Below are 20,778 nucleotides of genomic sequence, written 5' to 3'. Positions count from 1 at the left end.
CCCCCAAACAGGCCAAAAGCAAAATCTCATACTTGCAATATTTCTGGGCCTTCGGTCCAAACGCGCTGCGTAGCTGGGCCATAAGTCGGGGTTGGCACGACGGATTTCCTGAAAAGCAAATGCAATCAAGATTAGAGTGTCCCAGCAGTGCTCCCAGACCACGAAACTCACCCAGAAACACCAGGAAGCCCCCCAAACAGGCCCCCGAAAACGCTACATAGAGCAAAATGTCAGAAATAGCCCAAAAAAAAATCGGCCTGGATTTAGTCCCAACCACTTCTACCCGGTATTAGACCTTCCCAGGAATGCCCCAAGACCCGGCAACCCACCCGCCAAGAAGTATAACACCCCCAAACAGGCCAAAAGCAAACTCTCATACTTGCAATATTTCTGGGCCTTCGGTCCAAACGCGCTGCGTAGCTGGGCCATAAGTCGGGGTTGGCACGACGGATTTCCTGAAAAGCAAATGCAATCAAGATTAGAGTGTCCCAGCAGTGCTCCCAGACCACGAAACTCACCCGCAAACACCAGGAAGCCCCCCAAACAGGCCCCCGAAAACGCTACATAGAGCAAAATGTCAGAAATAGCCCAAAAAAAAAATCGGCCTGGATTTAGTCCCAACCACTTCTACCCGGTATTAGACCTTCCCAGGAATGCCCCAAGACCCGGCAACCCACCCGCCAAGAAGTATAACACCCCCAAACAGGCCAAAAGCAAACTCTCATACTTGCAATATTTCTGGGCCTTCGGTCCAAACGCGCTGCGTAGCTGGGCCATAAGTCGGGGTTGGCACGACGGATTTCCTGAAAAGCAAATGCAATCAAGATTAGAGTGTCCCAGCAATGCTCTCAGACCATGAAACTCACCCACAAACAGACGGAACCCCCCCTAAGAGCACCTCAAAGGCAAGCAAGTCATCAAAAACACAAAAAAATTTCCGCCTCGGATTTGGCACAAACCACTTTTAGTGCTTCCCAGCAATGGCCCCAGACCCGTCAACTCACCTGCAAAGAGGTAGAACAACACCCCCACAAGTGCTGAGTCTTTCTTCATTGGGCGTAAACCAGCCCTCTGCTTTGATGGAAATAGGAGTCTGGAGGAGGAGGATAGAGGAGCATGTTCTTCTGAACTTGTGAACCTGAGGAATGCAGACTGCGGCACCTTCAAATAAATTAGCAAACAAGTGAAGACAGTTCTGCTGATGGGCTTGTCTTTGTGATTATCTGATTAAAGTTTGAATTATATTAACTGTGCACAACAAAGAAAGACAGACACACAGGAATAAAAGTGAATAAGGATGAAAAAGAAAGTTATTGATTCGTTGTCTCATTTTCAGGGCTCGAAGTCGGAATCACGGTCCAGGAATAAGAATAAGGCTTCGTCATCATACTCTGCGAATTCAGCCCGGGTGAGGTCAGTGCCACCTGACAGAGTAGAAATTCCCTCATCTATGGTGCTGGCCACCTCCTCTTCATCCGGCACGCTCTCTCGTACTCTTATATCTGGTGGTATGAGGTGCTGATTCATCTTGATCATTGTTAACCTCTCCACATTTTTGGGCGAGAGGCGGCTCCGTTTGGGAGTTACAATCCCACCAGCCGCACTGAAAACCCGTTCAGAAGACACACTTGCGAGTGGGCAAGACAAGTAGTTTAAAGCCAGGTTGGTGAGCTGTGGCCACAATTCTTTTTTCCCATGCCAATACGCCAATGGGTCAGAATTAACATAGACCTCTGTGGAGTCATTCAGATAGTCCTTCACCATCGACTCAAGGTCCTCCTCCAAGGTTCCTCCACTTTGCGTAGCTCTTGCTGTGCCTCTGGCCTTTTGAGAACCAAACCCACGCAGAGCTAGCCAATCCTCTTCAGCCTCCAATGTTTCTGCTGCCTTTCGTGCAGATGATGCGGTTGCCGGTGTCTTTAACGGCTGAGAGGTCACTTGTGCCACAGCCACAGGTGCAGAAGTGGATTGTTTTGACTGGGGATGGCCTGCTGATGTACTGCCATTTCCTTCAATTTCCAGCCGTTCTGTTTCAAACTTCTTGGCTGACAAGGCTAGCCAACGTTTGTACTTTGTAACATCTTCATCAGCAAAAGGAAAGAATGCTCTGCCTGCCAGCGCCTTTTTGTAGCGTGGATCCAGAATAGTAGCACAAATGTAATGCTGTTCTGAGTGGATCTTTTGAAGACGTTCATCACCTTGTAGGAGCTCTAATAATGTCTCAGCCAGAAGCAAAGAGTCTTTCTTTTTGTCATCTTTTCGAAACACAGAACACACCTCCTTCAGTTGGTCCTCCAGCATGTACAACAATGGGATAGCTTTTCCCAAATTAGAGTCCTCCTTGCTGACTGCACGTGTGAAGACCTCAAAAGGACGAAGCATGCGTGTTAGGCTTTCAACTATGTTCCATTGCGGCCCACCCATCCTCAGCTCCTCTATACCCTCTTTCAAGAAAAATTGATCGAGTTGCGTATACTGCTCATACAGACGCTCAAGCATGTAGAAGGTTGAGTTCCAACGTGTTACCACCTCCTGGATGAGTGCTTTCACTGGCATTTGACTTTGATATAGCATGCTCCTCAGCTGCTTGCGGGCCTTAAAAGAATGCCTGAAATGCTTGCAAATTTTTCGGCAGTTGTCCAATACACTGTACGCTGCACTGCGTTTATTACCCAAGAATTTTTGGACAACCAGGTTTATACAGTGCGCCAAACACGGCACTCTGAAATAGTAACCGTCCCTCATGGCCTTAACTATATTGGAGCCATTGTCTGTGGAAACATAACCAACCTTGCGTTTTAGTGGGGACAGACAGTTAAGGACCTTTGTGTTAAAGACATCCAAAATGTTTTCTGCTGTGTGACGTTTCTCCAAACCAAACATGGCTAGTGTTGCATGTTTCCGAGCACCTTTAAAAACAATGTTAGTGTCAACACCTGAGTTTAGCTTTGCTTTAGCCCCTGAAAAAGAGACCCAGTGTGCAGTGATGCACATGTAATCAGCGCCTGCGCCACTGGTCCACATGTCTGTTGTCAGATGTATAGTGTGAACAGCACTCTTCTCCAAAGCTGCCCCAATCAACTTCAGAACATCTTCATGTAGTGCTGGAACCGCAACTCGGGCAAAATAGAACCGGCTAGGAACCTTCCATTTAGGGCAGAGCACTGTCACTAATTCTAGAAAACCAACCCCTTCTACAAAAGAAAAAGGGAGAAGGTCCAGAGCTAGCATTTTAGCCAGCTTAGTGTTATACAGACGGGTCATTGGGTGGTTGCGTTCATATTGCGCTTCTGTAAACAACATCTTTTTAATGTTGCCCTGGACCAATGATTTACGGGATGATGATGATCTCTTCGACCCAGTTACGCTCGCTGATGAACTTTTCCGCATTGATGTCTCACTCTCTCCCACACTCTTAGTGTGGCTCCCATGGGGTGTGCTGCTGACATGGGAACTGGGTGTAAGTGAAGTGTTTGAATCGTCTTCTTCTACCTCCTCGTCATCAGCAGATGACAAATCAACGTTTTCATTACGTGCAATTCCGGCTTTCTTGACCGCCTCTAGGTGCGGAAACCATTCGACAGGGTGCCTTCTCTCAAGATGACCTCTCTGGCCTCCGGTACCATAGTTAGAACCAAGCTTACCACGACTATATCGAAGCTTACAAAGGCTACAAATGGCTACGTTTTCCTTTTTTGGGCAAACACTAAAGAAGTCCCAAACTGGAGACTTGAAATGTCTTCGGGGGCCGGAGGAGGCGGCGATACTGGTGGTGGTGGTCCTGCTGCTAATGACAGATGAAGTGGAGGATGTGGATTGCCGAACTTCAGTACGTTTTGCACTTTCACCACCACGAATTGAGGTCGAGGACGAGGTGGGTACCTTCTTGCGAGGAAGAAATATGGAAGCGGTAGGTTTTGGTGTACTACTTAACTCCAAATCTAATGATTCCATTTCCATTGCCTCCTCGCCGACATCATCATCACGCTCAGCAGCTTCTCGGGATAGGGTCAAAATGTCTCTTTGCTGCATGCCCGGTGGGGCTGCAGTGACCTTTGTGATGACTGCCTCGTCGTCATCGTGAGAGGCTTCATCACCAGCAGTATCTGTCACTTCTTGTTGAGCCTCATCACACTCCATAGGTTTGAGTTTTTGGACGACCTTCCTTTTACGCTTAGGTACCGGTGGCAGATCATGGTGTGCCTCTGCCTCACTGTCAGACCGCAGTTGTCGTGGTTCCCAAGACAGATCACTTGCACCAGAACGAGGTGGGCTTGAAGAAGATGTAGACACCCCCCTTGATCTTTTCCTTGCTAGGGATGTGGAAGACAATGAATGATCATCAGGAGGAGTGGCTTCCAATGATACCTCAGCTTCATTGTCGATTTCCAAATGTGCCCCTACTTCGGGAGGAACAACTATTGTGGGCACTTGTGAACGTCCATGCACCTTTGCTTGCGCATCTCCTTTTGCTGCCTCTCCTTCCACATGTACTTGGGCGTGTACTTGCACATGGTGTTGTTGTTGCGGCTGTGGTTGTTCAACACTTGTCAGATGAGTTACAACAACCTGTGTTGATTCAGGGACATTGCTGCTACTTTCTTGCGATGAGCCAACATCACTGGTCGATGGTGATTGGAGAAGTACACTGACTGCCTCTGAAGCACTCAAGGGCTTTGACTTAAGTTGGCGTGGTGGTGGAGGCACTGAACCCAATGGAGCAGGGGTGCTGCTCTCAGGTTGGTCCCCAGCAGATCCTGCTGCTGCAGGCGTACTTTTTTTTTTGCTCCCAAAAAAAGTGGCGGGTGGCACACCAGCCTCCTTGGTAACTTGCTTCTTCTGCTCCTTACTAGCAACTTTCTTGCTAGAGGAGCTACGGAGAACTTTCTTTGGGGCCATCTTCTTCAGAGCAGGTCAGACAGCAGGCCGCAGTTGCACGAATTGTAGAGTTGTCTGAGGCCAGACGTGACGTCGCGTGACGTTATGCTGCACACACACACCGCTGCAGGACTTCTTCCTGGCACTGGTGGTTCTCTTGAGTCTTGTGCACCTAAAAAAAATGGAAGACAGAGGAACATCAGTTCAGTTATAGAGCACAAAAAAATCGAAAAACACTGCAAAATCAGCACAATCCCAATCCATCCATGCCCTCCATGATGTTTAAATTCAAGACAACCCACAGAAAGACTAGGCCCATGCAAGACTCACTACCCCTGGGCATAAATAAAGGTTGAAAAATAGGCAAAATGGTTGGAGGCCTAACAACAAAGCCTGCATTCAAAATGGCCACTTGCCTGCCAGCACATGGCCAGTGCCTGTAGCTGCACTCAAAATGGCCACCAGCCACATGGCATGTCCCTCCCCATGAACACCCCCAAAAATCGAAAAACACTGCAAAATCAGCACAATCCCATTCCATCCATGATGTTTAAATTCAAGACAGCCCACAGAAAGACTAGGCCCCATGCACCACTCACTACCCCTGGTCAAGGCCCCAACAACAGGTCAAAAATCGAAAAACACAAAATTTTACAAAAAAAAAAAATTGAAAAACACAGAAAAATCAGCACAATCCCAATTCATCTATGGCCTCCATGATGTTTAAATTCAAGACAACCCACAGAAATACTAGGCCCATGCAAGACTCACTACCCCTGGCATAAATAAAGGTTGAAAAGTAGGGAAAATGGTTGGAGGCCTAACAACAAAGCCTGCATTCAAAATGGCCACTTGCCTGCCAGCACATGGCAAGTGCCTGTAGCTGCACTCAAAATGGCCACCAGCCACATGGCATGTCCCTCCCCATGAACACCCCCAAAAATCGAAAAACACTGCAAAATCAGCACAATCCCATTCCATCCATGATGTTTAAATTCAAGACAGCCCACAGAAAGACTAGGCCCCATGCACCACTCACTACCCCTGGTCAAGGCCCCAACAACAGGTCAAAAATCGAAAAACACAAAATTTTACAAAAAAAAAAAATTGAAAAACACAGAAAAATCAGCACAATCCCAATTCATCTATGGCCTCCATGATGTTTAAATTCAAGACAACCCACAGAAATACTAGGCCCATGCAAGACTCACTACCCCTGGCATAAATAAAGGTTGAAAAGTAGGGAAAATGGTTGGAGGCCTAACAACAAAGCCTGCATTCAAAATGGCCACTTGCCTGCCAGCACATGGCAAGTGCCTGTAGCTGCACTCAAAATGGCCACCAGCCACATGGCATGTCCCTCCCCATGAACACCCCCAAAAATCGAAAAACACTGCAAAATCAGCACAATCCCATTCCATCCATGATGTTTAAATTCAAGACAGCCCACAGAAAGACTAGGCCCCATGCACCACTCACTACCCCTGGTCAAGGCCCCAACAACAGGTCAAAAATCGAAAAACACAAAATTTTACAAAAAAAAAAAATTGAAAAACACAGAAAAATCAGCACAATCCCAATTCATCTATGGCCTCCATGATGTTTAAATTCAAGACAACCCACAGAAATACTAGGCCCATGCAAGACTCACTACCCCTGGCATAAATAAAGGTTGAAAAGTAGGGAAAATGGTTGGAGGCCTAACAACAAAGCCTGCATTCAAAATGGCCACTTGCCTGCCAGCACATGGCAAGTGCCTGTAGCTGCACTCAAAATGGCCACCAGCCACATGGCATGTCCCTCCCCATGAACACCCCCAAAAATCGAAAAACACTGCAAAATCAGCACAATCCCATTCCATCCATGATGTTTAAATTCAAGACAGCCCACAGAAAGACTAGGCCCCATGCACCACTCACTACCCCTGGTCAAGGCCCCAACAACAGGTCAAAAATCGAAAAACACAAAATTTTACAAAAAAAAAAAATTGAAAAACACAGAAAAATCAGCACAATCCCAATTCATCTATGGCCTCCATGATGTTTAAATTCAAGACAACCCACAGAAATACTAGGCCCATGCAAGACTCACTACCCCTGGCATAAATAAAGGTTGAAAAGTAGGGAAAATGGTTGGAGGCCTAACAACAAAGCCTGCATTCAAAATGGCCACTTGCCTGCCAGCACATGGCAAGTGCCTGTAGCTGCACTCAAAATGGCCACCAGCCACATGGCATGTCCCTCCCCATGAACACCCCCAAAAATCGAAAAACACTGCAAAATCAGCACAATCCCATTCCATCCATGATGTTTAAATTCAAGACAGCCCACAGAAAGACTAGGCCCCATGCACCACTCACTACCCCTGGTCAAGGCCCCAACAACAGGTCAAAAATCGAAAAACACAAAATTTTACAAAAAAAAAAAATTGAAAAACACAGAAAAATCAGCACAATCCCAATTCATCTATGGCCTCCATGATGTTTAAATTCAAGACAACCCACAGAAATACTAGGCCCATGCAAGACTCACTACCCCTGGCATAAATAAAGGTTGAAAAGTAGGGAAAATGGTTGGAGGCCTAACAACAAAGCCTGCATTCAAAATGGCCACTTGCCTGCCAGCACATGGCAAGTGCCTGTAGCTGCACTCAAAATGGCCACCAGCCACATGGCATGTCCCTCCCCATGAACACCCCCAAAAATCGAAAAACACTGCAAAATCAGCACAATCCCATTCCATCCATGATGTTTAAATTCAAGACAGCCCACAGAAAGACTAGGCCCCATGCACCACTCACTACCCCTGGTCAAGGCCCCAACAACAGGTCAAAAATCGAAAAACACAAAATTTTACAAAAAAAAAAAATCGAAAAACACAGAAAAATCAGCACAATCCCAATTCATCTATGGCCTCCATGATGTTTAAATTCAAGACAACCCACAGAAAGAATCAGTCCACCCACCACTGAGTACCCCTGGGAAAAGGCCCCAAAACAGCCCAAAAATCGAAAATCCCAAAATTTTAGTTGCAGCAACTGTAATGCCCCAAACAAACTTACTTGTAAAATTTCTAATCCAACAGTGATCCAAAGAAAGTCAAAAAGGCCTCAAATCCAAAGATCCAGCAGCATCCACAAAAGGTAATCCTTCCAGGTCCACATCCGAATGAAAAGTGACCAGGAGATGGACAAAGCACTGGGAGGAGCCTGCTGAACAGGAACAGGAAGTTGAAGACTATGGGGCACTTCCTTCCTCCCACCCCCCTGCCCCCCTCCCCAAAATGGACTCCTCGCTAAAAAAGTGCAGGCAAATGTCAAACTAAGGAGTTATTCACATAAAAATCATCATTTCTAGAAGGTTTATGCTGCTTGCTGGTGGATTTCTTGTGCAGAATTGCAAATTTATATTTTCGCGCGCCGCATCTCAAATCTCGCAATTTGCGAAGTACCGCGAGACGTGATCTCGCCGTACTCGCGTTGACAAACTCTCGCTGGCAAGCCGCGATGACGTAATCGCGCTCGCCAATTCCCGCGGGATCACACAGCAAGATCCAAAATGGCGCAGCACTCGCAAACTATCGAAAAAAACAACTCGGCAAACGATGATAAACGCCGCGCGCCGCAAAAATTGTATCACCAACGCCGCGCGCCGCCAAAAAAATCCGCTGCGTGCGAATTTGCGGATTTTGCGGGAAATCCGCAAATCTCGCGGATTGCGGATTTCCCGAAAATCCGCAAAATCCGCGAGCGGAACGGATTTTCCGCCCACGCTTAGTTGCTGTCCAGCACTGCGACAACTGCTGGTTCCTAGGTGTGGGTGGGTGGGTCCAAAATTCAGGTGCGCCGCTTCCCCCGCTCCACGAAAATTAGGAGCTATCTGGGGGGAGCGGTGGCTTATATCCCCCCCTTCTGCTCGTCCGCTCCGTGCAGCTGCCCCCCCCATTGGGGGGTTTGTACCAAGCTGTCCCCCCTATTGGCTGGGGGTTCCTTGGTGCCAACAGGATGTCCCCCTGAGAGGTGTTAAGCCCTCCTGCCGCTTCTGGGCGCCCAGAACCGGTACTTCCACTGGGGCTCGGCGTGGGTTAAGGCGCCGGCCCTTGAGCCCCCCCCCCCCCCTTCGGGGGGGGGGGGCGGCCTCTGCAAGTCACGTCAAAGACAGCAGAATCATTTTCTCACAAGCGCTGGGCGGATCCTTCTGACTCGTGAGTGGAGGAGGCGGCACCCTGACTGCCTCAATGGTTTGTCACTAGAGCACGCGAAAAGGAAGATGCCAGCAGGGATCCCCCCGTGGCTTTAGAACTAAGCACATCCAAGAATTCAGGTGAGAACACAGACATGAAGAACTCCGCTGTCACTAGGAGGGAAGAGTTGCCTGCAGCATTCCTCCGCAAACCTATCATCCAGTTGAGCCACCGGAGTGTACTTTCTCATTCTAACTATGCATATTATTGAGTCGAAGCCATCACCCTCGCTGCATGCGAGAAGAGCGTCATGGGCAAGGACGCAAGGCTAGAACATCCACTGAAAACCTCCGTGCACAAATAACCCTGTGTGGAATATCTCTGCACGTAAATGCCCACCCTCCAGGCCACCCAACCACACACCAACGTGGTTCGAGAAAACAACCACTCCCTCTCCCGCAGGATAGTTGGCGACCAGGGTTGGATCGGGAATAAAAATCGGCCCGGGCACGAAAAAAAAGTGGCCCACATTTGCATATTGCCTGTCCGCAAAACACTGCTTCTATGAAATTTTATAAAAAAGGCGAGGGGGAGCGTAAAAAAATGCACATATTAGTTCACACTGGTGAAACACACCTGAAAACAAGTGAGGCAACTTTTACTCTCTTTATTAATGATTATAATGCAGGTTGGCAAGTGTTTTCATTCTTATGCATGCAAATTCCTTCGTATTTGCATCAGATTACACTACACTCTTTATTTTTCTACTTACCCACAGCCACTGTGACTATTGGAAGAATAAGTTAAAACATTTTCACTGTGGCTTTCTGGTTGAAACAATTAACCAAACTTGTTTTTATTCTTGTCCAGCATTACCGGCAGACTGTATCTATCTCTGTTATGGCATCCAATTCTGATGCCATCTTTTAACTCTTCGGTGATGGTATTTGCAAAACTGTATTCCCTGTGTTTGCTGTTGCGGGAGGTCTTCCATGTTATAGTTCACTTGCAAGACCTAACATGGTCTGCGTTTGCTTGTGTACCCTTGTGGAAGGAGCCTCGCTCGCCTGGCAGTTCAGACTGAACCATTCCCATGAGGTGGGTTCTGTCGAGAGTGGCATATTGGGTGAAATATATGTTGGGTTGGAATGCTACCTAGAGCGAGTGTCAGTAGTTCAGACTATTTCCAAGCATTCCAGGCATCGCCTTTAGTGTGTTTTCGGGAATTTCCTGCCTACGTTCCTAAAGCCTCCCCTCCATTCTATTCTGTTGAATATTTGCTAGTGTCTGAACCCACACAGTTTTTCGTAACTGTTTCTACTTTATGAATGCATCGAGTTTGAAAATGTTGAAATAATGCAATACAGCTGAAGCTGTGCTGGTTTTTTTTTTTTTAGTTCAAAGTATTTTTATTGAAAAATATACAATAGAATACAGTACAGTAACAATGCGGGGCACTTACAGACGGTCAAAGGGTAACACGTTGTATACAATGACATTTGGTCTTGCTTTAACTACGTCGCCGACGGGAGTCTGTTGGCGCCAGCGGTCTAGCGGCAAGTGTGAAAGAAAGAAGGAAGAGGAGGAAGAAAGAAGAGGGGGGTTTCTGGTTGGATCTTCTGCGTGGTCACCGGCCTTTTGTGGGTTTACGGGGGTTTGTGTGACTCAAGGTGTGAGTCTAGGGCGGTCCACATTTCCCCTTTGGCTGTGTGCGTGGGTGAGTGTTTTATGGTGATGTTGTCTGCGCCTCTCGGGAAGATTACCCAGTTGAGCCACCTCCTGAACGTAGCCTTGCCTGTGTTTTTCCAGTTTGCTAGGATTGTCTTGACTGCGGCTGTGAGAAGGAGGTCAATTAGGTCTCTATCTCCCTTGCATTTTAACTCTGGGTCCAAGAAAGCGGTGGTTATTCCCCCGAGGCTTTGTTGTATGTTCCCTCCCACCACTGTGTAAATGAAGTTGTGTACTTTGTTCCAGAAGTTCCTAACCTTGGGGCAGTCGTAAAGGAGGTGGGTCAGATCTCCTTTCTCTTTGTGGCAGTTCCAGCACTTGTCAGACTCTGTGGCCCCTGCTACCGCTAGTTTGAACAGTCTGTGTAATAGCCAGAACTTTGTGCTAGTTGTGCAGAGACTTTGTTTTTGGATGCTGAGACCCAGAGTTTGGACTTCTTTACCTCGTTTAGGGGTCTGTTGTAATTCGTCTCCCAGAATGACATGGTTTTGTTGTTCAGTGATGTTGTGTGTGGGCTTAGTAGTTTATATATATTGGCTGTTTGGTGGCCTAATTTATTCAGGTTTCGCATGTAACCTATGATTGACGGTGTGTCTTTGAAGCGGTTTGCTTTGGATATCGCTACTTTGATTTTGAGGAATTCGTATAGTTCAACTTGGGGTAGTTTGTGGGTCGCTTCCAGCGTCTCGAATGTGAGCGGTGTTGTGTCTTTCTCTAGCTGGGCCAGGGTGGTGATTCCTGTGCTGTACCACTCTTTGTTGGCCAGCGTTCTGCCTCTGTATGTTATTCTCGAGTTGAACCATATCGACTCCCACCTTGTCCCTTTAATGCTGTGCTCCATCTGTTTGTCTACCTGCAACAGTGCTATTTTAGTGTTTTTGAGCACGGCGTTATTCGCCTCAGGGTGCTGATTGGCCTTGAGGATGGCTACGGGGTTAGCGCCTTCTAGGATATGTTTCTCTAGTTCCAGCCATACTGGCTCATAGTCCAGGGAGGAGGTCAACCACTGTATTCCCTGCCTCGCTAGGCAAGCTGTTTGGAAGGTCTTGAAATTCGTGATATTTAGACCACCCAGCTCCTTCCATAGTCTTAGTTTTTGCAGGCTTATCCTGGCTTTCTTCCCATTCCACAGGAACATGTTAATTGCTTTGTCGAGTTTCTTATGGAAGTCCTCAGTTAGGGTTAGCGGCAACATACTTAGCAGATAGTTGAGCATGGGGGCTATCATCATCTTGATGGTTTCTACTCTCCCCCACCAGCTGATGAATTTGGGGCTCCAGGACTCTAGTTTTGTTTGATCTTTTTAAGCATTGCTTCTTCGTTGTGGTCTAGGGTAGATCTTAGATATCTACCAAATAGGAGGCCCAGGTATTTTAGGGGTTTCTTTTGCCAGGTTAGTCCTGATGTGCCCAGGACTGCGCATGTTGTGTGGCAGTTCATGGGCTTGCATTCAGACTTATCTCTATTTAATTTGTAGCCTGAAGCTGAGGCGTATTCCTCAATGGTGTGCATCAGTGCTGCTATGGAGGTGCTCGGGTTGTTGGTTGTAATTAGGATGTAATCCGCATAAGCTGCTAACTTAACCATTTTGTCTCCGACTTTGACCCCTGTTATGTTCGGGTTGTGTCTGATCATAGCTAGGAGTGGTTCCACTGCCAGTAGGAATAGGGCGGGGGAGAGTGGGCATCCCTGCCTCGTGCCTCTCTCTAGGGTGAAGGGTTCCGATGTCCCCCCATTGACCGCTACCCGGGCCCGGGGTTTGTTATACAACGCCATTACCATGTTCCTATATTTTGTTCCCAGGACAAATTTCCCAGTGTACAGGTCTAGGAAAGGCCATGAGACCCTGTCAAAGGCTTTCTTTGCGTCTAGCGCAATCATGATCGCTTTCTCTTGGCTGTTTGCTGTGTGGTGTATGAGGTGGCATAGAAGTCTGGTGTTGTCCTGGTATAGTCTGTTCTTAAGATATCCCACCTGTGAGTTATGGATGAGATGGGGAGGTAGGAGTTTAGTCGTGCTGCCATTATTTTCACGTAAATGTTACAGTCCACGTTAATGAGTGATATCCGGCGGTAGTTTTGTGGGAATTGTGGGTCTTTGCCTTCTTTGGGGATGACTATGATGTTTGCCTCGCTCATTGAGCTAGTCATGCTGCCTTTCTGTATGCAGTGTGAGAAAAGCTCAACCATGGTGTGTTTCAGCTGGTGTAGGAATTGCTTATAGAAGGCAGCTGTGTATCTGTCTGGGCCGGGCGCTTTGTTTGGTTTTAGGGAGATGACCGCCATTTCTACCTCTGTCTCAGTTATGTCCCCCTCAAAGGAATCCCTCTGTTGGTCCGTGAGTCTGGGGAGGTTGAGTTCCTCTAGTAGTCCCGCTCCTCCGTCAGTTGCTAGGTCTTTGTCAGATTTGTAGAGCTCTTTGTAGAAGTCTTTGAAGTCTTCAAACACCTTGAGGATCTGTTTATTTGATGTGTGTGTCTTATTTGCTTTGTCTGTGATTGTCGCTATAGAGTGTTGTCTCTGCTTCGCTTTTAGGTAGGCCGCTAGCGCCTTCCCTGCCTTGTTGGCTTAGCACAGGTTGATGGCTTTATATTTATTAATCCACGTGCCCGCTCTTTCACTCAGTATCCTGTTGAGCTCATACTTCCTTTTGGTTAGTTCCGTGAGGGTGTTTCTTATTTATTTATTTATTTTATTTTCAGACTCTTATATAGCGCAAGGCTACTCAGGAGCATCCCAGCGCTTGTAACGGAGCCCAGAGAGTACACAGCGACGGGATCAGGAGCTATTTACATCACTGTATAAATCTAGCTTTATACTCTGCTGAAAAGCCAGGTCTTCAATTTCCTTCTAAAGATCAGCAGGTTGGGTTCATGCCGAAGCGGGGGGGGGGGGGGGGTAGCGAATTCCACAGCCTGGCTGCGTTCAGAGAAAAGAGACGACCCCCGGTCCTAGATCTACGGACTCTCGGGATCTCAGCTAAATTCTGATCATCTGAGCGCAGGTCTCTCCGGGACTTATAGGGCCTAATCAAGGTCCTCAGAATGGCCGGACCCTGTCCATGCATGACCCTATGTGTAATACATAAGGCCTTAAAAGAAATCCGTTCCCTCACTGGGAGCCAGTGGAGCGTCTTCAGGGCCAGTTTAGCCGACATCCTAGGGCCAGTGCCTGTCAGGATTCTAGCTGCAAAATTTTGTGCGATCTGGAGCCGCTGGATTACCCCTGCAGGGGCGCCCAGGTAGATGGCATTGCCATAATCTATCCTTGATAGAACCAGAGATTGGACAAGTGTCCTTTTTGCTGCCTCAGGTAACAGGGGGAGGATCTTACGGATCATCCTTAATAATCCAAAACAAGTGGCCGTGGTTTTCCTAGCCTGATAACGGAAGGAAAGCTCCGTGTCAAGCCAGAAACCAAGGCTCTTGATCTCTGGTTTCGGCAATGGTCCTAATCCCATACAGAGTGGCCAAGCCTCTGAGTTATCGAGGGAGGCTCCCTTCCCCAGGAGCATCACCTCCGTTTTTCCTCCATTTAGCTTTAACTGAGACTGGTCCATCCATCCCGCGACCGCCTCAAGGCACATCCTCAGATTGACAGAGGAGGACCCGTTCCTGTTCAAGGAGACCACAAGCTGGGTGTCATCAGCGTAGCTCACCAGCTGGATCCCGAATGGTGCCACTAGTCCCGCCAGGGGAGCCATGTACACATTAAACAGCGTGGGGCTCAGGGAGGATCCCTGCGGAACCCCACACTGCAATGGTACCGTATTCCTCGAACACCTTGAAGGCCCTTCCCTCCAGGAAGGATTTGAGCCAACTCAAGGCGCTCCCCGTGACTCCCAAGTTGTTAAGGCGGGCCAGAAGCTTATCATGGTTCACCGTATCGAACGCAGCGCTGAGGTCCAGGAGGATAATGGCCACGCTCCCACCAGTGTCCAGAATCCTCCTGGATTCCTCCACCACGCTCAGCAGCGCCGTCTCGGTACCCTGCCCTCTCCTGAATCCAGTCTGGGAAGAGTGAAGCAAGTTGTTGGTCTCCAAGAAGGAGGCCAGCTGATGGTTGATGTGCTTCTCAGTAAGCTTGCTAATGCCCGGGAAAAGAGAGATGGTCTATAATCGGAAAAATCACTGGGGTCAAGTGAGGGCTTCTTTATTAAGGCTTTTACCATTGCCAATTTCCAATCCTTCGGAACGACTCCTGCCCTAATAGAGGAGTTCACGAGATTGGCAATGGGTGTGGATAGAGCAGGAAGCATTGATTTTATTACGCTCATAGGGGCGGGATCAAGTGGAGACCCGCTTTTAACAGAATTGATAAGAGCCGGGAGGGCTTCCTCCTTAAGGATGTCAAAGGCCTCGAGTCGTGGCCTGTCGTTCCCTCCCAATATATGGGAACAACCGGCTGGGCCAGCTAAGGAAACAGGGGGAATAGAAATCAAGATTTTTTTGATTTTAGTGTCGAAGAAAACCGCCAGATCTTCGCAGCGGGTGCCGACTTGATCAGGGGAGGAAGGGGGATCACGAGTTTTTAACAGTGACCTAGCAATCTGAAAGAGCTCCCTCGGAGCATTTGAGGCTGTCTCAATTCTCTGGGCATAGTAAGATGCTTTGGCCCGAGTAAGCGCCGCTTTGTAGAATTTAATGGATGCTCTGTAGATGTTCTTTTTCTCAGAGTCGAAACCTTTGCGCCATTGGCGCTCCTCTCTTTTGCACGTTTGTTTCAAGGTCTTAAGCTCGGCATTATACCATGGTTGGTGATGATTGATTTTTTTCTTGACCATGGTTTTTACCGGAAGTACCTTATCCAATGATTGAGCAAGCCACTGATTAAAATCTGTATTAGCCCCATCTGGATCTGCATTAGGCGGGGGGGCCGAGCTCCTAAGGTTATTTGCCCACTCCTCTCTGTCCAGCTTGGACCAAACCCTGGTCGAGAAAGAGTGAAGAGGTGGGGTGGGGATGCCTAAAGGCAGCTTCCAAGAGACGCATATGACTGAATGGTCGGACCAAGGGACTGGGAGGGGGTTACTTACTGAGAGCCCTATGGAGTTGGAAAAGATTGGGTCCAGAAGATTGCCACCAACATGCGTGGGGCCTGTGACCCTTTGAGTCAAGTCCATGGCCTCCAGGTCCTTAAGCAGATTAGTGGCTGTGGTATCTAATACCTGATTGAAGTGGATGTTCAAATCCCCTAGGACCAGGAAATTGGAGGTTCTACTTGCGAGATCCATTGAGGTCTCTATAAGCCCCTCGTGGAAACCGCCCAGGGAACCCGGCGGCCGGTAAATCAGCAGTCCGGATATGGACAAGACTGCGGATAGAGAGCAGAAGAAATGGAGGTTCTCGCTATCTGGGATGGGGGTATCATACACTCGACAGGTTATGTATTCCTTGTGGAGTATAGCAATTCCACCTCCCCCTTTAAGTCCTCTATCCTTATGTTGGATCAGATAGCCTGAGGGCAAGGCCTGTACTATGTCTGGGGCTGATGCAGCTCCCAGCCAGGTTTCTGTTACAAACAGAATATCAATGTCCAGATCGCTAATCAGAAGGGAAAGGTCGGTGGCGTGTTTGGGCAGCGAACGACAGTTAATTAATGCCATCTTCAACTTTCCCTTAGCGTCGTCAGCTGTCTCCTTGATTTCTGAGAACTTGTAAGGGCTGTGGAAACAGTGAGTTTGTCCACTATTAAAGTCCAAGGCATGCTGACAGCTCGGTGATAGTACTTGCCTACAGGAAAATAGGTCCTCCCGGGAGTAATGGGGGCTAGGGTTGGCCGGGGGGGCAGGGGTTCTAAGCCCTGAGCGCGGCCCAGCGCGAACGGGCGCAAACGGGCTTACCTCTGGCGCACCTCCGGCGCTCATTAGGCGCTCCTGCTGCGCTCGACCGCTGCGCGTTGTCATGGCCCGTTTTTGTAGTCTCTCCTCCCTATCGCCGTAGCGCTAGAGCGCAGACCAAGATGGCGCCGAGTAGCGGCGCGTCCTCACCTAAGATGGCGCCTGTATGATGATTGGCAGTGACAGGGGACCCGTTAAGAGCGGTGCTTTGGATCGCCTAGAGCGAATTTTTACAGTGCGGGCAATGAGGGCAGTAAGCGCTTCCTAGCGCAGTTTAAAACCAAGGTAAGAATAAAGTAAAATAACCAAGATATTAGAAGGGGGAAACAGTTAAAAATACGCTTCCTGATGCGCATGAACTCGCGCTGTGATCCCGAAGCGCTACACCCAGGGGGCGATTTTACTTCTGTCGGATAAGTTTGCACAGTGCCCCCTTTATAAGTCTTTGATCTGGTTTTCTAGCTCTGTTATCTTTCTAGTCCTGCTTTTGTTCATTCTGGACTTGATGTTTAGGAGTTTCCCCCTTATAGTCGCTTTCAGTGTCTCCCACAGGATCTCTCTATCTGTCTCTGCTGTGTCATTGAAGGTAAGGTATTCTTCTGTCGCCTCCCTGATTTCTGTTATGTTGGCTGGTTGTTCTAGGATATCGCTATTTAGCCACCAGCTGCGGCTGGGTTTTTCGTTGTGTTTGCCGCTGATCTTGAGGGTGATGTGTGCGTGGTCAGAGATTGGCATTGGGCCTATCTCTGTTGAGTCAATGAGGTGTGTATGCGTGTTGGACATGAAGATGTAGTTGATTCTGCTGTATGAGTTGTGGGGGTGTGAGTAGAAGGTGTATTCTCGCGCTACCAGGTGTTGGAGTCTCCACGGGTCGCTCACCTCTAGTTTGGTGCAGAGGTTTTTGAGGGGGTTCTGTTCTTGTGAATTGTGACTAGCCCTGTGTGGGTGTCTGTCTAGGGCGTTGTCTATGGTCTGGTTCATGTCTCCTGCTAGGATCAGTAGTTCCCCCTGGGGGATGCTGCCTAGTCTGTTCTCCACCTCTTCCCAGAAGCTTTTGTCAGCCGAGTTGGGCCCGTAGATATTGGCTACGTGAATCGTTTCTTCCCCCTTTTTAAAACTTGTGATCAGGACTCTCCCTTCCGTGTCTGTTTGGCAGCTTTGTAACGCTAGTTGTGCCTTTTTGCTTATGATTATGATGACCCCTCCCTTTTTCTTCACAGCCGGAGAGCAAGCTATCTCCCCTATCCATTTCGCCTTGAGTCGTTGCGCATCTTCTACGGAGACTCTGGTCTCCTGAAGGACGTATATGTCCCCTTTGAGTTTGGCTAGGTAGTCGAGTGTTTTCCTGTGCTTGATCGGGTGGTTGAGGCCCTTCACGTCAAGGGACACCACTTTGATGTCTGAGAGTAGTAGGGCGCTCGATTGTGTAGTCATGGTGGTTTGTTCCCCTCGCTGACCCTTTTGGCATGTATGGCTACATTACACTCCCTGTAGTGTTGTGATTGGCCTGGTCTGTAGAACGGTTTTCCCCCACCTGGGAGATAGATAAGAAGTAGAGAAAGGTAAAGATAGATAGAATATAGAGACAATCGTGCGCATCTCACTGTTCCGTGTTGCTGCCCGCCCTTCTTCCCCTCCCCGCCACCCCCCCACCCTCCCGCCCCCCTGTCAAAGTTCTGTAGGCGTGCGACAGCAAGGGTCCTCCCACCCTCCGTCGCCCAATTCTCACCCCTGCCCTTCTGTTGAATAGGTACCGCATGGCTTAAAGGATATTCGGTTGTGCAGCTTCTTCTTGAGGCAGCAGGTCGCATCTTGGCGTGGAAGGTTCTGTGAGATATCTGCATTGTTCGCATGCAGACAAAAACTCTGAGGTAGGTTTGTTGTGTTGAGGTAAGTTCTATGAGCAGCTATACACTGTTGTCCCTGAGTTGTATAGTTGCATTCAGTTCGTGCTATGAGGTAGGTTTGTTGTGTAGGTGCTGGTTTCTCTCTTGCGTCCGAAGGCGTTTCTCCTGCTACAGCCCTCCTGCAGCGCCTCCTTCGGGATCGTCTGATGAGGCTCTTCTTTTCGGTGCTCCCGGACTCTGTGCCTCCATTTCTTCAGGGGCTGGTCCCTTCAGATATCTCCGCAGTTCGCTGGATTCATCAAAGACCCTTGTGCCCATTCTGTCAGGAACATGCATTCTGGGCGGTCCTGCGAAGCTGAATGTTGTATTTGCTTTCCGAAGCCTGTCCCTCAACGCCAGGAACCCTTTCCTGGTTTCTACTGTTAGCTTTGAGAAGTCCTGTGTTATTATGATCCTTTGACCATTCCATTTCACGTTTTGGCCCTTCCTGGTGAAGGAGAAGATAGCTTCAGTGTGGCTTAGTTGCAGTGGTTTGCATATGATTAGTCTAGGGCCCTTCCCCAGCGGTTGCTTTGTTGCTGGTATTCCAGGTATGCGTTGTCTACCTCGAATGGTCTGTCGAACTTTATGCCCGTCAGTTTGGGGAGTAGGCTTTCCAGTAGAGCTGCGTATGAGCCAGCTATGTCCTCTTCACCTTCAGGTACTCCTAGGAGTCGGATGTTCCCCTTTCTGCTTCGGTCATCTTGCTCTGCCATCATCTTTTGTAGGTCGCTCATTGTTTTTGCCACGTACCCCATGTCTTTGTTGGTCTTAGCCGCATTGTCTTCTAGGTCGCTTATCCTTTTCTCGGCCCTGTCCACTCTGCAGTTCATCTTGCTCTGGTCTGCCCTTATGGCTGCTAGTTCCAGTTGCATGTAATCTATAGTTTTCTTAGTGGCTTTTGCCAGGTCTTTCCCTTCATTTATTTTCTTGAGAAGTGTGTCAAGTGTTGTTTCGTTGAATTGGTTGTTTTTCAGCTTTGTTGGAGACTCGCTTATCTCTTTCCTAACTTTCTTGCTGTCGTTGGCATTTTTTTTGTCTTTCCCCGCCATCTTGTAGAAGCCCCTCCTTGCTAGATAGGTGCACAGTCTGTCGTCCTTCTGTTGAAGGGCGGGGTGGGCTCTGTTGCTGCTTGTGCTTCCGGTGTTTTGGTCTTTTGGTGTGCTGTTAAGTCTGAATCTGCTTGGCCACCTTATAGTTCTCGTTCTGGTTTTGGCAAAGCCAGCTCTTCTATTTGCAGGCTTTGTGTTGTCGGGTGCAATGACCACCCTTGTGTTGTTCCCTGGCTTCCCTTTGGGGGGGTTGAGATCGCTTTGGTGACCGTCTCACGGCCTTGCCTTCACTACTGCCATGACTCCTTTAGCGTTTCACTGCTTAGTCCAGCGCTCAGTTTAGGTTTGATTAGCACGCCACCTGGATCCTGCTGGCGCCGTCTTGTTCCTCCCCTAGCTTGGCCTCGTTGGCTTACTCAGCAGCTTGGTGCTGCATTGTACCTTGAACTCGTTCCGGTTACGCCTTGCTGGTCTTTTGTTAGCGCTCAGCTGCCGGAGCAGTGTTGGGACCGTCTATGATTGGCGGTGCTCACTTGTTTGTGTTTTCTGCCCGGCACTCGGCCTTCTTGTTGACTGCCCGGTGACCTCCGCCCTACCGCTTGGGTTCCTCGCCCATCTGCCTGCCTTCGTTTCTCCTGCGGGCGGCGCTCACTTCTTTGTGTTTCCTGCCCTGCACTCGACCTACATGGTGACTGCCAGGTGGCCTCCGCCCTACCGCTTGGGTTGCTCACTCATCTGCCTTCCTTCGTTTCTCCTGCGGGTGCTTGTTATAGTTTGTGTGCTCTGCTAAGCTCCTCTTTCGTTTCTCTCGTTTGGCCCCTCCCGCTTCATCTTAAAATGGCCGCCCCCAGGGTCTTCTTCAGTTTCGGTTTCGCTTGTTTACCTTCCACCGTATCGCTCTTGCCTAAAGGCTGCGCTTGATGGCCTGGCTGTACACACTCTGCTGATCGCGCGTGTAGTATGATGTAACCTCAGAGCTAATAGTTCACCTTGCGTCTCAGCTCGACGTTTGCGCCCACCGTTCGGCTTTAGTCCTTCCTAGTCGCTCGTCATTACCCCTCAAAATGGCCGCTGAGGGTGTCTCTTTACATTCGTTACGTTTTGTTTGCTGCGGCTTCCTTCCCACTCTCGCCGATCTTTTTGCAGTTTTGCCCGCATCTGTTGGTTGCGCTCGAGCGCGCTCTGTGGCCGGGCCTCTGCTCCGCTCTTGTTGTG

This window comes from Lissotriton vulgaris, chromosome 4_1, assembly GCF_964263255.1.
Source record: "Lissotriton vulgaris chromosome 4_1, aLisVul1.2, whole genome shotgun sequence".
Classification (NCBI taxonomy): Eukaryota; Metazoa; Chordata; class Amphibia; order Caudata; family Salamandridae; genus Lissotriton; species Lissotriton vulgaris.
The sequence above is the reverse complement of the archived record's forward strand: the minus strand, read 5'-3'. Positions refer to the sequence as shown.